Source organism: Malaclemys terrapin, chromosome 1 (genome assembly GCF_027887155.1).
Source record: "Malaclemys terrapin pileata isolate rMalTer1 chromosome 1, rMalTer1.hap1, whole genome shotgun sequence".
Taxonomy (NCBI): domain Eukaryota; kingdom Metazoa; phylum Chordata; order Testudines; family Emydidae; genus Malaclemys; species Malaclemys terrapin.
The window spans coordinates 4,896,186-4,913,112 of record NC_071505.1 but is presented as its reverse complement, the minus strand read 5'-3'; positions in this window follow the sequence as shown (position 1 = coordinate 4,913,112).

Genomic DNA, 16,927 nt, shown 5'->3' with positions numbered 1-16,927 from the left:
AGCCCCCCAGATCCCCTAGCTGAACACCCCCCACAGCCCTCCCACAACTGCACAACGCCCCGCACCTCCCTGCCCAGAGCCCCCCCAGATCCCCTCACTGCCCAGTGCCCCCCACAGCCCCCTACCACAACTGCACAGCACCCCGCACCTCCCTGCCCAGAGCCCCCCCAGATCCCCTCACTGCCCAGTGCCCCCCACAGCCCCCCACCACAACTGCACAGTGCCCCGCACAGCCCCCAACACACAGATCTCCCCACCACCCACTGCCCAGTGCCCCCCCAAAAAACCCCACTCCCCAGCACCCCAAAACACACAAACCTTACCCAGTGCTGAGCACCTCCCACCCCCTCACTGCCCAGCCCCCCCCATGCCCTCTAGACACCTACTCTCCCACACCTGGACCCCCATCCACAATAGCCGTCCCTGATAGGAGGCGAGGGGCCAGACCCGGCTGTGTGGATGGGTTAGAGCAGGGCCAGCTCTAGGTTTTTTGCTGCCCCAAGCAAAAAAATTTGTGGCTGCCCCCCCCCCAACCCTGGGCTCCCCCCGGCCCCCCAGCAAACGTGACCTCCTTGTTCACCACAGAAATCCCCATTTACACTTGCAGTGCGGATCAAACCGTTTCTCCTATTTTTATTTCACTTTAGTTAATCTCGCCTTTCCCCATCCCCCGCAACCCCATCTTTAGTGCTCCAAATGCACATGGAAGGCATAGGGACTAACCCTCAAACCTTGTACCCGGAAAGGGATGGGGATCTAGTAAAGAGGGTTCAGGCAGAGGAGCGGGTGTGGGGGTGCTTGGGGGCTCTACACTGGCAGAGAAGCGGGGTGTGATTTACTCGCGGAGGAGGAGGGGGGGGTATCAGGAGGGTTGCAGAAGAAGAGGTGCAGGGGAAGGGGCAGTGCGGGAGTAGAGGGCACAAGGGAAGAGTACTAGGGGAAGGGGTGCAGCGAAGGAGTGATGGGGGGAGGTATAAGTGAAGAGGCTGCGAGCGGGATGGGGGTGCAAGGGCTGAGAGGGACAGGCACTGACAGCTGCTTCCCCAGCCCTGTGCAGGCAGAGCCGAGAGGACAGACACTGACCCCCAGGTGCCCAAGCCGCGGGGGTCCCCCGGGGGGGCAGTATCCCCCGCTGCCCCGCTCGGAGCCGGGCTCTGCTTCTCCCCGCCCCTCCCCAGGGCAAGCAGTGCAGGGCTGAAGCAGGGGAGGTGCGCGGCGGGCTGGGTCTGGGGGCAGGAGGGGGCAGCTCCCTGGCAGCTCGGGCTGCCCAGCCACTCGCCCCATCAGCGCACGAGCCGGGATCTGCGCCCCCTGCCCAGCCCGGCGGTGCCCTGCACAGCCCCCTCGAGCGGGGAAACACCGCGCCGCCCTGGAGAGACTCAGAGCAGCAGCAGGACCCCTCCCCACTCCCTGCATCCCGGGCCCCACCTCCCTCCCTCCCTCCCTGACTCTTCACAAACTCTGGGAGCCCCTCTCACCGCCACAGCCCGGGCTCGGCTCCAGGGGACGATGCTCTGGCTCTCCAGCGGCAGGGCTCTGGACAGGGCCGGCTCTCAGCTTTTTGCCGCCCGAAGCAAAAAAAAAAAAAGGGGGGGCGGACTGCTGCCCCTTGGAAAGTGCCGTCCCAAACACATGCTTGGAGTGCTGGTGCCTAGAGCCGGCCCTGGGTTACAGGGGTCCATAATGGGCCCCTTCCCAGTGTGGGCCTGGTGCCACAGTGCCATTTGCACCATTGTAAACCCGGTACGGACGCCAAACCCCATCCCTGGTGCTACTTTACTGCTACAAGAGACTTGGTGCAGTGAAATAATTTCCCTACATTCCCTCAAACTCTGTGTCACACATTTGGAGTATTTTAGGGTTACCATATTTCAACAATCAAAAAAGAGGACGGGAGGAGCCCCGCCCTAGCCCTGCCCCTGTCCTGCCCTAGCCCCTGCCCCTTCCACTCCCTCCCACTTCCTGCCCCCTCAGAACCCCCAACCCTCCCCCCCACGCCTTGTCCCCTGACTGCCCCCTCCTGAGACCTTCCCCACATCCTAACTGGCCCCCTAGGACTCTACCCCCTACCTGTCCCCTGACTCCCCAACCCTTATCCACACCCCCACCCCCAGACAGACCCCTGGGACTCCCACGCCCCCATCCAACCACTCCCCACCCCCTGACAGCCCCCCCAAAACTCCCGACCCATCTAAACCCCTCTGCTCCCTGTCCCCTGACTGCTCCGATCCCTCTCCCCACTCCTGCCCCCTGACAGCCCCCCCCAGAACTCCCAAACACCCCCCCGCTCCTTGTCCCCTGACTGCCCCCTCCTGGGACCCCTGCTCCTAACTGCCCTCCAGAACCCCACCCCCTACCTAAGCCTCCCTGTGCCTTGTCCCCTAACTGCCCCCTCCTGAGACCCCTCCCCACCTGTACTCTGCCCAAAACCTTACACCCACAACCCCCAGACAGCCCCCCCCGAACTCCTGACCCATCCAACCCTCCCCCTGCTCCCTGTCTCGTGACTACCCCCCCCCCAGAACCTCCCTGCCGCTTCTCTGGCCCCCGGCCCCCTTACTGTGCTGCAGAGCGGCGCGCTCGGCAGGGGGAGGGGAGCAGGGTTGGAGCTCCAGACGGCCCGAGCCCGAGGTGACGGCCGGTGATCTGTGAATGCAGGCGGGGGGAGGGAGGGAGAGGAGGGGAGTGGTCTCAAGTTGCAGGAGAGAGGAGGGGGGAAGTGGAGGAAGGGCTTTGGCCGCCGGAGCCCCGTGCGAGTGGCACCATCCGGCCGACTGCCCTGTAAGCCCCGCACGCTCTGCATGGGGGGGGGGGGGGAAGAGAGTCTGGACATTTACAAATTCCCCCCGGACGCTATTTTTAACTGAAAAAAACCGGACATGTCCGGGGAAATCCGGACGAATGGTAACCCTAGAGTATTTAAAAGAGTCTCATCACTATATGTCTACGTGAAGCCTCATAACAGTTCACAAATTTGTTTTATCTGCTGATGTGATTCCCTGAATTGTGCTCTCTTCTTGTAATCCATTTTACAGCCCGTGTACCCCCGCTGGGCGCTTCCCCTGCGCAGCAGCAGCCGGAGCCGGGGGGTGCGGGGGGAGTTGCTTCGGGCCCCGGGCCTGCCCCCGAGCTCGGGCTACTGGGAGCCACCACCGTGCACCGAGAAACTTTCCCCTGCGCTGGGACCAACCCTAGGGTTACCATACGTCCGGATTTTCCCGGACATGTCCGGCTTTTGGGGGCTCAAATCCCCGTCCGGGGGGAAATCCCCAAAAGCCGGGCATGTCCGGGAAAATCGGGAGGGAGGGAGGGAGGGCTCGGCGGGGCCTCTTTGGCCGGGGCCGGTGCGGGGCCGGGGGCATGGTGCCGGGCCGGGCGCGCGGTGCCGGGCCGGGCTGGGTGCGGGGCCGGGCGGGGAGCCAGGGGCCGGGCCCGCGGGGCTGGGAGCCAGGCCGCCGGGGGGTGCGCTGGGAGCCGGGCCGCCGGGGGGTGCGCTGGGAGCCGGGCCGCCGGGGGGTGCGCTGGGCCGCGGGGCCGCTGGGGGGTGCGCTGGGCCGCGGGGCCGCCGGGGGGTGCGCTGGGCCGCGGGGCCGCCGGGGGGGGGCGCTGGGCCGCGGGGCCAGGAGCCGGGCCGGGCCCGCGGGGCTGGGAGCCGGGCCGCCGGGGGGTGCGCTGGGAGCCGGGCCGCCGGGGGGTGCGCTGGGCCGCGGGGCCGCCGGGGGGTGCGCTGGGCCGCGGGGCCGGGAGCCGGGCCGGGCCCGCGGGGCTGGGAGCCGGGCCGCCGGGGGGTGCGCTGGGAGCCGGGCCGCCGGGGGGTGCGCTGGGCCGCGGGGCCGCCGGGGGGTGCGCTGGGCCGCGGGGCCGGGAGCCGGGCCGGGCCCGCGGGGCTGGGAGCCGGGCCGCCGGGGGGTGCGCTGGGAGCCGGTCCGCCGGGGGGTGCGCTGGGAGCCGGTCCAGGGTCGCGGGGCTGGGAGCCGGTCCAGGGTCGCGGGGCTGGGAGCCGGTCCAGGGTCGCGGGGCTGGGAGCCGGGCCGCCGGGGGGTGCGCTGGGAGCCAGGCCGCCGGGGGGTGCGCTGGGAGTCGGTCCAGGGTCGCGGGGCTGGGAGCCGGGCCGCCGGGGGGTGCGCTGGGAGCCGGGCCGCCGGGGGCCAGGAGCCGGTCCGGGGTCGCGGGGTGCGCTGGGCCGGGGGGTGCGCTGGGCCGCGGGGCCGGGATCCGGGGGGTGCGCGGGGCCGGGAGGCCGAGCCGGGCCGGAGCCGGGCCGCCGGGGGGTGCGCCGGGCCGCCGGGGGCTGGCAGTGCTGGGCGGGCCGGGGGTGGTCGGCCGGGGCCAGCACCCCAGGGCCCGAGCCGACCCAGCCTGGGTCGCGCCTCCTCCCCCCACACCCCCCCTTACCTGCTTCAGGCTTCCCGCGAATTAAATGTTCGCGGGAAGCAGGGGAGGGGGCGGAGACTTTGGGGAGGGGGCGGAGTTGGGGCGGGGGCGGGGGCGTGGCTGTGGGCGGGGCCGGGGTCCTGTGGAGTGTCCTCCATTCGGAGGCACAAAATATGGTAACCCTAACCAACCCCCCCCCGGGGCAGCGGCTCCACAGCGGGGGAGGAGAAGGCAGCCCCGGCTGCACGGACTGCTGGCGGGGGGGCTCCTTGCATGGCTGGGGCAGAGGGGGGAGACTGAGGCTCTGCCAGAGCTATGGGGGATGCTCGGAGGAGGGAGAAGCGGCCCCTGCTCCCCCGTATCCGCAGCTGGCTGTAGAGACGCCACCGCTCCTACCTGTGGGGTGCGGGGTTGCAGCAGCACTGGGGGGAGAGGGGGTTGCAATCCGCAGGCTGCAGCGAGCTGACACCCCAAGAGGAGAGAGGGGCAGTGGGTAGGGTTATCATACGTCCGTATTTTCTGGATGTTTTTATATATTTTAACAATCCTCCCGGACGGTGATTAACAACTAAAAAGCCAGACATGTCCGGGAAAATACGGACACATGGTAACCCTAATCTGTGTTTCTATTATAGCACTTGCTATGCTTTCTGTACTTTGATTTGTAATTAGGAGTTTTTCATTCTACCTTTTTTTCTTTTTCTTTTAAGAGCACAAGTTTTTTTGTTGGGTTATGTGACTTCCAGTATAATTGATTTCCTGTCCTGTTTTCAACAATTCCTTTGCATTTGATCCAGCAATGAGAATTGCCTTTTGCTGCATTTCTCTTGGTTGTGAATCCAGCCCCTAGTGTCCCATGATGGCATATATGACATTAGTGGATGTGCAGGTGAATGAGCCCCTGATGGTGTGGCTGATGTGGTTGGGTCCTCTGATGCTGTTGCCAGAGTAGATATGGGGACAGAGTAGGCAACGAGGTTTGCTACAGGGATAGGTTCCTGGGTTGGTGTTTCTGTGGTGTGGTGTGTAGTTGCTGGTGAGTATTTGCTTCAGGTTGGGGGGTTGTCTGTAAGCGAGGACTGGCCTGCCTCCCAAGGTCTGTGAGAGTGAGGGATCATTTTCCAGGGTAGGTTGTAGATCGTGGATAATGCGCTGGAGAGGTTTTAGCTGGGGGCTGTATGTGATGGCCAGTGGTGTTCTGTTATTGTCCTTGTTGGGCCTGTCCTGCAGTAGGTGATTTCTGGGTACCCGTCTTGCTCTGTCAATCTGTTTCCTCACTTCCCCAGGTGGGTATTGTAGTTTTACGAATGCTTGATAAAGATCTTGTAGGTGTTTGTCTCTGTCTGAGGGGTTGGAGCAAATTCGGTTGTATCTTAGGGCTTGGCTGAAGACAATGGATCGTGTGATGTGTCTTGGATGGAAGCTGGAGGCATGTAGGTACGTATAGCGGTCAGTAGGTTTCCGGTATAGGGTGGTGTTTATGTGACCATCAATTATTTGTACTGTAGTGTCCAGGAAGTGGATCTCTTGTGTGGACTGGTCCAGGCTGAGGTTGATGGTGGGGTGGAAATTGTTGAAGTCCAGGTGGAATTCTTCAAGGGCCTCCTTTCCGTGGGTCCATATGATGAAGATGTCATCAATATAGCGCAAGTAGAGGAGGGGCATTAGGGGACGAGAGCTGAGGAAGCGTTGTTCTAAGTCAGCCATAAAAATGTTGGCATACTGTGGGGCCATGCGAGTACCCATAGCAGTGCCACTGACTTGAAGGTATAAGTTGTCCCCAAATCTGAAGTGGTTGTGGGTGAGGACAAAGTCACAAAGCTCAGCCACCAGGCTTGCTGTGGCCTCATCAGGGATACTGTTCCTGACAGCTTGTAGTCCATCCTCATGTGGAATATTGGTATAAAGTGCTTCTACATCCATGGTGGCCAGGATGGTGTTTTCAGGAAGAACATCAATGCATTGTAGTTTCTTCAGGAAGTCGGTGGTGTCTCGAAGATAGCTGGGAGTGCTGGTAGCATAGGGTCTGAGGTCTACCAGCACTCCCAGCTATCTTCGAGACACCACCGGCTTCCTGAGGAAACTACAATGCAGACAACCCCCCAACCTGAAGCAAATACTCACCAGCAACTACACACCACACCACAGAAACACCAACCCAGGAACCTATCCCTGTAGCAAACCTCGTTGCCTACTCTGTCCCCATATCTACTCTGGCAACAGCATCAGAGGACCCAACCACATCAGCCACACCATCAGGGGCTCATTCACCTGCACATCCACTAATGTCATATATGCCATCATGTGCCAGCAATGCCCCTCTGCCATGTACATTGGCCAAAACGGACAGTCCCTCCGCAAAAGAATAAATGGACACAAATCGGACATCAGGAATGGTAACATACACAAGCCAGTAAGTGAACACTTCAATCTCCCTGGTCATTCTATTACAGATTTAAAAGTCACTATCATTGAACAAAAAAACTTCAGAAACAGACTTCAAAGAGAAACAGCAGAACTAAAATTCATTTGCAAATTCAACACCATTAATCTGGGCTTGAATAGGGACTGGGAGTGGCTGGCTCACTACAGAAGCAGCTTTTCCTCTCCTGGAATTGACACCTCCTCATCTATTATTGGGAGTGGACCACATCCACCCTGATTGAATTGGCCCTGTCAACACTGGTTCTCCACTTGTGAAGTAACTCCCTGCTCTCCATGTGTCAGTATATAATGCCTGCATCTGTAACTTTCACTCTATGCATCCGAAGAAGTGAGGTTTTTACTCACGAAAGCTTATGCCCAAATAAATCTGTTAGTCTTTAAGGTGCCACCAGACTCTTTGTTGTTTTTGTGTATTATATTGTGTCATCTTCCATCCTTCCCAAGAGCAAATGGAGGTTTGGGCTGCAGAACTTTTGGCTGCTCAAGTCCACATTCCCGCATCTGTTGCAAAACTCACCAAACTAAAAGCTGCCCTGACAATGGAGAAGCAAATACAGGTTGCACTATGGGGACCTGCAACACCAGATTCTTATTGGTCAATCAGAGGTCTCTGTACTAACCCAAGGTGGAATGGATTTCTTGAGTGTAAGTAGTGAGAACATATTGTTAAAGATCGTTTCATGTTCAATGCTCTGTTATTACCTCTGCAGTCACAGCACAACAAATACTGTAGTATTACTGGGGTTCAGACTGTCGTCTCTTACGACTTGCTTAAGTGTCCATAGGTAAGGGGACTCCTTCCTAACACTCAGTGGGGGTGTTTTGGTTGCTAGCTCCCAGGGGTGGATGGGAAATCAGGAGCCTGAGAGTGACAGTCCCCAGGGGCAATGGGGAGAGGCCAATGCTGTAGGTCAGCCTGATTGACAGGGCCCAGGCTAATCAGGGAACCAGGAGGCCAGGGGGGGTGTGAGCTGGAATTGCCTGGGGCAGACAGGGTGGGGCCGAGCTAAGTTGAGAGCAGAGCTCTGAGCTGAGCTAGGCCAGAAAATCCACCCAGGAAGCAGGTCAGTGTGGGGAGCGGAGTCCCAGGGAGCAGCCCCTGCCCTGGGAGCCGAGCTGCAGCCCCAGAGCCGGGGGGCAGAGCAGCAGCCCAGGGGGCTGGAGGCAGAGCAGAGCCCTGCTAAGGACGAGTGACACTGGAGATAGGCCGAGTGGTGGCGCTGGGGCTGGAACAGTCTGGAGCCCGGTGCAGTGGGGGGGACCCTGGGCAGCGGGCGCAGCGTAGGGAGGCCAGACTTGGGGGGATCGTAGGGCAGGGGCAATGCTGGGCAGAAGGGTCCTGCCCCCTAGAGCCTGAGAGCGTGTGGCCACCGCCAGAGCGAGTGTCTGACCCGCAGCCTCCCTGCGGCACAGCCAGGGCCCGAGAAGGGGCCTGGGACGTGTGAGGAACAGACTGAACTTCCCCTGCATTCCAGAGACGCTGGCTGTGACGTCCCCGTGTCACCGAGTGCGGTGATGTGTTTTCCTTTCACCTTTCCTATTTCTTTCTTCTTTTGAAACCTTGATTGCTGCTGAATTGTATTTGCTTTGACCTGTGTGTAATGATCAGGGGGTCAGGGAAGCATCCAGTGCAGAGAGAGCCCCCCGGAGTGGGGTCACCCTAGCCCCTGCCCTAAGGGACCACAACAAGGTTCGGGGTTGAGCCCCCCAGGAATCCTGGGCCCAGCCTTGTTGGGGTGCCGAGGACTCTGCCACACGGGAGAGTGGAAGGGGAGTCCTTTAGGTCAGGCAGCCTCTGGGTAAAGGAAGTGGGAGTGAGGACTCAGATCCTTTCGCTAGCCCACTTCACCGGGGTAGTGCATAAGCCAGGAAAGTTCCCCACAATAGTGGGACCATTCCCCCGCTTACACATAGCAATATTTCTGAGTAAGGCTAAGTTTTCATAGACTCATAGAATATCAGGGTGGGAAGAGACCTCAGGAGGTCATCTAGTCTAGGGTTACCATTCGTCCGGATTTACCCGGACATGTCCTCCTTTTTGTGCTAAAAATAGCGTCCGGGGGGAATTTGTAAATGACTCAAAATGTCCGGGATTTCCCCCCTCCCCTGGCAGAGCAGAGCGAGCGGCTGGGAGGGCTGCAGGAAAGGCCCCGGGCTGGACTCTGGAGCAGCTGTAGAGGAGCCGGATCCGCCCTGCATTCTGAGCAAGTGTCTCAGCACAAAGTGCAGCCCTCCCCTTTTGCAACTGGGAGCGGTTTCTGCCATGCAGCGTAGCAAAACGGGAGCGAGAGCACTTTGTGCTGATACAAGGGCAGCTCTCCCCTGCAGCCCGGTCCGGGCCAGGGACCGGGTTTTGTTGTGCTGGGGAGCTCAGCCACGTGTCCGGCTGGCACAGAGCCCAACACCCTGTTCTGAGCAGCAGGGTAAGGGGGCCAGGGGGCAGGAGAAGGGGCAGGGAGGTTCTGGAGGTGGCAGTCAAGAAACGGGGGGGGGGCTTTTTGGGGGGAGTGGAGAAAGTTTTGGGCAATCAGGGTACAGGTAGGGGGTAGGGTCCTGGGAGGCAGTTGGGGGGGTCTTAGGAAGGGGCAGTTAGGGGACAAGGAACAGGGAGTCTTAGGTAGGGGGTGGGGTTCTGGAGGGCAGTTAGGAGCAGGGGTCCCAGGAGGGGGCAGTCAGGGGACAAGGAGCGGGGGGGTTGGGAGTTCTGGGGGGGGCTGTCAGGGGGCAGGAGTGGGGAGAGGGATCGGAGCAGTCAGGGGACAGGGAGCAGAGGGGTTTAGATGGGTTGGGAGTTCTGGGGGGGGCTGTCAGGGGGTGGGGAGTGGTTGGATGGGTCGTGGGAGTCCCAGGGGTCTGTCTGGGGGTGGGGGTGTGGATAAGGGTTGGGGCAGTCAGGGGACAAGAGGCAGGGAGGCTTAGATAGGGAGTGGAGTCCTGGGGGGCAGTTAGGGGCAGGGGTCCCAGGAGGGGGCAGTCAGGGGACAAGGAACGGGGGGAGGGTTGGGGGTTCTGGGGGGGGCGGGAAGTGGGAGGGGCTAGGGCGGGGCTCCTCCCGTCCTCTTTTTTGCTTGCTGAAATATGGTAACCCTAATCTAGTCCAACCCCCTGCTCAAAGCAGAACCAACACAATCTGTAGTGGCACCAAATCTTATGTAAAGGGGGTCCTATAAGGTGTCTAAGACCAGGTTATGGATTGCTGGTTAGGATTATGCCATCTATGCATGTGTCATTTTATATTTAAAGTTATGAATTGGCTCTATACTGTCTATCTCAAATTGGTGCTATGCTCCTGGGTGACATCCCAGACAAGTTGGTGTTAGCTCTGCCTAGCCTGCTTGATGGCCCATTAAGGACCATCAGCTATACAATTGACCCATTGAGAGAAGGCAGATCCGCCTTGTGACTCAGCAAAGTATGCAGGGCCTTGCCCATGGGACTCCAGACTCCATTTTGCTGTAATTTTCCACAGTAAGAACAAAGAGATGTTCTTACACCTGGAAAAGACCATAAAAGGCTGATGCCTGATCTCCATCTTGTCTTCAATCCTGCTTCTTACCTCTGGAGGGACTTTGCTACAAACTGAAGCTCTGAACAAAGGACTGAGGACCCATCCCAGCTGTGAATGTAATCCAGAGACTTGATTTGAATCAGCCGTTTATTTCTATCACTGCTACAAGCCTGAACCAAGACTTTGCCATTACTGTATGGAATTGATTCCATTTAACCAATTCTAGCTCTCATCTATATTTTTTTTCCTTTTATGAAAAACCTTTAGATTTTAGATTCTAAAGGATTGGCAACGACGTGATTTGTGGGTAAGATCTGATCTGTATATTGACCTGGTTGTGTGGCTTGGTCCTTTGGGATCAGGAGAACCTTTTTTTCTTTTACTGGGGTATTGGCTCTCCAGTCTGACTCTCGAAGGCTCCCTCCCACAGCCTCTGCTTTAACCAAAACTTATCAGAAGAATTCTAGCTATTAAGTGGGTTACTAGCAGAATGGTGGTGGCAGGAAAGTGGGTTCTGTGCTGAAACTGCTGAGTCTGGGGGCATATGAGGGTTGCTCTGGGGAGCCTGGGTGCAGGAGAGCTCCATTGGGAGGGGAGTGACAGAAGGGAAAAGTAGAGCCCTAAGCACATAAGTGACACAAGCAGTACATTGAGAGAATTATCAACCCTCCCCTCTACCCCCTCGCAGACAAGTAACCCCAATAACTGAGCATACCCCAAGTAATGGGCAAAGCTGGTAACAGTACCCAAATACTAAGGGTCTTCCTGGCTACGGGCAGGAATAATCCAGAATGTTTACTAAACTGTGTAGTAATTTGTAATGGTTTGCATGCCTGTAATCATGGTGATTTTTTTTTCTTGTTTTGTCTTTGTGGTCCCCATTTCTCAGTTCTCTCTCTCTGTCCGCTTCTTTGAGTGGGGGTTTTTTTTTTTTTTTTTGGTCTGCTATATAATTAAGTTTGCTGGCTGTAAACCAATTAAGGTGGTGGGATGTAATTGATTAGATAATCTAGTTACAATATATTAGAATTGGCTATTGAAACCTCAGTGAAAGGATTGGTTAAAGGCATACCTGAGAATGAGGGGATACTGATCTGCGTATGTTATAGGGGGTTCTTTATTTCAGATTCTTCAGAATTGTGGAAAACTATTTTTTCCCCAAAAGTTGCACCAAGCAAAAAATTACCTGTACTACACACACCATTATGGCAGGTAAGTAGACTGTTTCAATGTGCATTCATTTGCTTTCTGAACCTATTGTTTTGAAGCACCTCTGCTGGTGTTTTCTTTTTTTACTCACATTTTTGTGCTGTTCCCTGTCCTGAGTTACTGTGACTATACGTGGTTACAATCTTGTAGGTGATCTCATTATCTCCATGAACATTCGATCAGCACTGATCGAATACAGCCTTCTTTTGTAAGCCACAACTACTTCAAAATGCGGCAATTTATTTATGTCTGTAATGTGACTGGCCTATGAAAGATGCATGGTTAATTTTGGTTTACTCTGCTTATATGTTCGCAATGTACATCTCAGACCTTCTAACTGAACTTTGAGTCTTCTATGGATTGATACTGCCTGTTTCCACTTAAGTAACTGTTTTCTGTTGTGAACAATTCTCAGGGAAACCTTTTGAGGAAAAAATTGCAAATGTTTTGGCATACCTAAGGAGTAGCACGTATCCTGAAGGAATGGATAAGGCAGGCAGACTGAACCTGCGTCGCTTTGCTGTCAATTTTTCTTTGGAAGGCAAGGAATCCCTTTTTCCATACAACACTGACACATTCCACTGGAAACTTCAGCCTGTAAATGATGGTCCTGATGTCCCAACACTGGGATTATTTGGAGTGTTCACCTTACCTTCATTAGCTTTATTTAAATTTTCCAGAAAATTTCCTTTGCTATCTATGCAACAAACGTATTGGGCAGTTAAATGAGAAATGAGTATAAATTCTGTTACCAAAACACCCTAGGACTTTGCTTCATTTCTTAATTGTTATCCAGTGTGCTGCAAGCACCAACAACAGTCTCTAACCATTCACTGAGCAATGAATTTAAAAAACCCCCTAACCATACACTGAAATCCCCCCTTGTACTCAAGCCAGCACCTCGCTCCTGGTCCTCTAAAGAAGCTGCCAAACCCCTGCTGCAGCCCTGAGACTGGCGGTGCTCTCACTCCCTGGTACAGCCCCGGGGCCGTGAAACAGGGACTGAGCTTTTCCGGTCTTGGGGCTGTGTGGGAGAGGGAGGTGGGTGGGAAATGAGGAAAGGAGTTGTGGGGCAGGCAGAATGGCGGGGAGTCTAGGTGGAACATGGCTGGGATCCTGGGGAAGAGGCTGAAAGGGGTAGGACCATGGGTGGTGCAGCAGGCAAACAGGGTGTGTAGGGGCACAACAATTGCTCTGGCCCAGGGCCCTGAGAAACCTTAATCATCCTCTGTGCTCCATGTTCTATGATCAACAGAGGGGACATTGTTCCATTCTACCAAAGGAAGAAAGGTTGTTGTTGTGCATACCATGAAAGAAGCCCTGCAACTCTTTGAAAGGTACCATGACAATCCATTGGGTGGACATCTCGGAATATTCAAAACGAGGAATATGCTGACCTCAAAATACTATTGGCCACGGATGACAAAAGACATTGCCGATTGGGTATGTAACATAAGGAAACTAAATCATGACAAATGCTATTTACAATTGAAAGACAAGTTCAACATTTATAAAAGAAATATTAAAATATATTTCGTGTGCAAATGTGAATTCTGTTCCCTTGCAATACTATTTCCATAACGAAGTGTTAATGTGGTCATATTATTCCATCCAAACTAGGTTGCACGATGTCCGACTTGCCAAAAACAGGGAAAGGAATGTAATCTGGATACCACCTTGAGAAGCATAAAGGTGAACTTTGGAATCAGACACATTATTTATCATTTGTGACAAAGCTCTGTCCTTATCTCAGTGGTTCCCGCAGTTCCTGGCGGATTTTGCTAGCCTCAGAGGCTCACTGTGACCCTCCACATAGCTCTTCTCTCTCTAGAGGCAAGGGTCACAGCCTACCGAACCATTTTCATCATAAGCCAGCAAGGGAGATGAGGAGAAGCCACCCTCCCTCGCACAGTCTCTGTTGTCTCTCACTCTCAAGGATTAGTCATGGAGGGGGCGGGGGGAGCCTGACCCGCCCTCTACGCTGGGCTCCAGCCCAGGGACCCTAGTAGTAGTAACTATGGTAGCTGACTTTTTGGAAATAGGACATGTACAATTCCCTGGGCCACTTCCCCACAGCAGCCCCCACTCAATATCTCCTTCACCGTTACCTCATAGCCTCCTTCCTTACACCTGATCTGGTTTGTACTGCTTAGTTCCTCCAACAGCACGGCTTCCTCCTACAGCTCCTGACACACACACACACACCCAGCTGACTAACTGGGAGGCTTTTAACTATTTTCAGCCAGCCCCTAATTGGCTTCAGGTGTCCCAATCAACCAACTGTCTTCCCTGCCACCTTGAAAGATCTAAATTGGCCCCAGGTGTCTTAATTGACCTGGAGCAGCTGCCATTTACTTATCCAGGTACCAGGGATTTGTTTAGCCTGGGGCTAACATATCTGTCTCCCACTACTTTTCTGTAGCCATCTGGCCTTGCCCCGTCACACACTATCCAGTGTTATTACTGCTATACAATGAGGCCTTGTATGCATTGCACTTGCTTCAAACTCAAGTGGCACAGCATAGTACAGCAATGACCTCTACTGCTCCTTTGCACTGGCCTGGGCTATTTCTTCAGCTTTACTCTTGTATTGTTTTTCCTAACCCATTCCCATCCTTCTTTCTGTGTTTGTTTTTCCTTTCTTTCTTTTTGTTCTGGTTTTAAAAGGGGGCTTTCCATTCTGATTCTGTGGCTGTTGTAATCATATTACATTGTGTATTCTGCTTATGAGAGATGGGTTTATTGAGAACATTTAGTAAGAAAAATGTGAAGCATGACTGTAACTGGTACCCTTGCATATAGGTCACTCGGATCTGGGAATTGGTGGGAATGGATTTAATAGGACCATTACCAGTAACAAAGGATGGATACCGGTATATACTGACAGCCATAGATTATCTTTCAAAATGGGTGGAAGCCTTTCCACTTAGAAGTAAGTCAGCATCTGAGGTCGTAAACAGCATATACAAAATGGTTCTTTGGCGTGGATGCCCAGAGCGGATACTGACAGATCGTGGGCCTGAATTCAATAATAAGGTAATAATTTTTTTTTTCCAGATTATTTTCACTATATATTCAACCTCCCCATCAGGTCACAGATAGCTGACAGTGAACATGGTTTTCATGGCCCTTGTGATTTTTTTATTAAAGGCACATTGTTCTCAAACAGTTGTCAAGAACAATCACCATACTGTTTTTGATAAACTGCTGTTAGTCTCTGTCACGGTTGTTATAAAAAAAATTTGGGGGGTGTCTTCATATCTATCAAAAAACCCACAAACTTGCTTCCAATAGTAATATTAAAAGATGGGCTATTCCTGTTCCTAATTACACATACAACTAATGGCAACTAGGCAACGGAACATTCCTTGAGACACGTCTGTATGTACGTTTATGATGTAACTTATTTTCTTCCAGTTTAACCAGCGTCTTTGCCAAAGATTAAGAATAGAACGTAGCTTCACCGGCCGGTACCATCTACAAACCAACGGCTTCATTGAAAACGCTAATAAATGCATCAAAAGGTAAGTGAATGGGTGTCAATATTCCAGTAATATGTTTTATGCCAGAAGATGCAACTCACTAAAACATCTTCAAAATCAATGTGTTACAGTGAACGTCTTTTTGATTATGTATAATCTGTTTCAGTCAAGAATATACATATGCTTTTTTTTCCCAACAAACAAATCAATGAGCATTTCTTACAGAGCGTTGCGGAAGATGGTTGATGACGATGGGAGTAACTGGGAGGAATTACTTGATCCCATTTTGTTTTCTTTGCGAACTAAAATACACGCGACAACAAAAATGTCGCCCTTTCGACTAATGTTTTGTGCTGACCCAGTGTTTCCAGTAGAAGTCTCCGAGAATTACACAGTAAGTGTATGTTATTACCAGCACCTTTCATGTACGCATGTCATTCAGTGTGTCTTCATTATAGGAATACAATCTCTTCTCCATTTGTTTACAAAGATCCCAGATCTGAATACATTCGGGGAAGATTTCTGCAAAGAGTACAGCATAAATATGAAATCGAGACATGATGCTGACATTGCACTGGCCCTAAGTAACATCTCTACAGCACAAGAGAAACACCGAAGACATTCTGCTAAAAGAAAGACTTCTAAATATGGGGAAATAACATTTGGTGTTGGGGACTGTGTCCTGTTACTGAATGCTAGAAAGAGAACAAGAAAAGGAGAAACGCTGCAACCTACCTATCGGGGACCTTACAGAATTACAACTGTTGAGGGGAAGAGAGTGAAATTACAAACCATGTCAGGAAGACGGTTAGGAGCCATGTACAGCATCACACATTTAAAACCATTTAAAGAGCCACCAACATTAGCTGCTGAGAGCACATCAGAGGAAAATATCGGCACTGAAATTGCAGTTGGTAACACTGACCCAGAAACCCCCGCAGAAGAGAGTCGAAAGATGGATGGCACTTTATCCCCCCAGTCTCATGATAACACAGTGAAAAACATAGCGGTCACAGCAACGGAAGAAGAGGATGTTTCAAGCAGTGATACAATTGATGATGATGATGATGGTGACGATGTTGATGACATGCTTATGGAGGATGGGGAAGACATATAATGGTTTCTGAAAGGTAATTGGTTATCACACCTTTCTTAAACAGGTTTTTAACAGACCTCCTGCAGGCATGCTGCCGAATCTGTGTGACCAGCAGACTGCCCGCAGGCGCGCCGCCTGACTGCCGTGCTTGTGGCGGCAAAAAACATGAGTCGCCCCTGCCGGGGGCGGTTTGGGGTGGGGGGGGTCCTAGGAGGGGGCGGTCAGGGGACAAGGAGCAGGGGGGGTTGGATGGGTAGGGAGTTCTGAGGGGGGGCAGTCAGGGGCCTGGAAGTGTGGGGGGGGTGGAGAGGGCGGGGGCCAGGCTGTTTGTGGGGGGCACAGCCTTCCCTACTCAGCTCTCCATACAGTTTCAGAACCCTAATGTGGCCCTCAGGTCAAAAAGTTTGCCCATCCGTGCTAGACATATCTTAGGTAATGCTGGCATGTGGAAGGAATAGCATGAGTGAATGGAAAGTATGGGTAACATCATAACTTCTGTGCTTTCATTTTCTCAATTGTTACTTATCAAAGGTCCAGTGTGATTTTTGCAAGAGGTGGGCACATCTGCCCTACATTCCAAAAGGACCCAATCAAGAAAACCTGACGGATGAGAAGAAAGAATACACGTGCAAAAATGTGCATAGTTCAGTTCTTTATCAGAAAAATGACATTATGTGTAAATCGTTGTCATTAAACACATCTTGGAACAAAAAGCTAAAAGAAAAAGTTATTTCTATACCAGGTTATAATTAAAGTTTTTTTAAAATTTGAAAAATACTTCTCTGTGTTTGTGTCCATGTGTATAATGCAAAT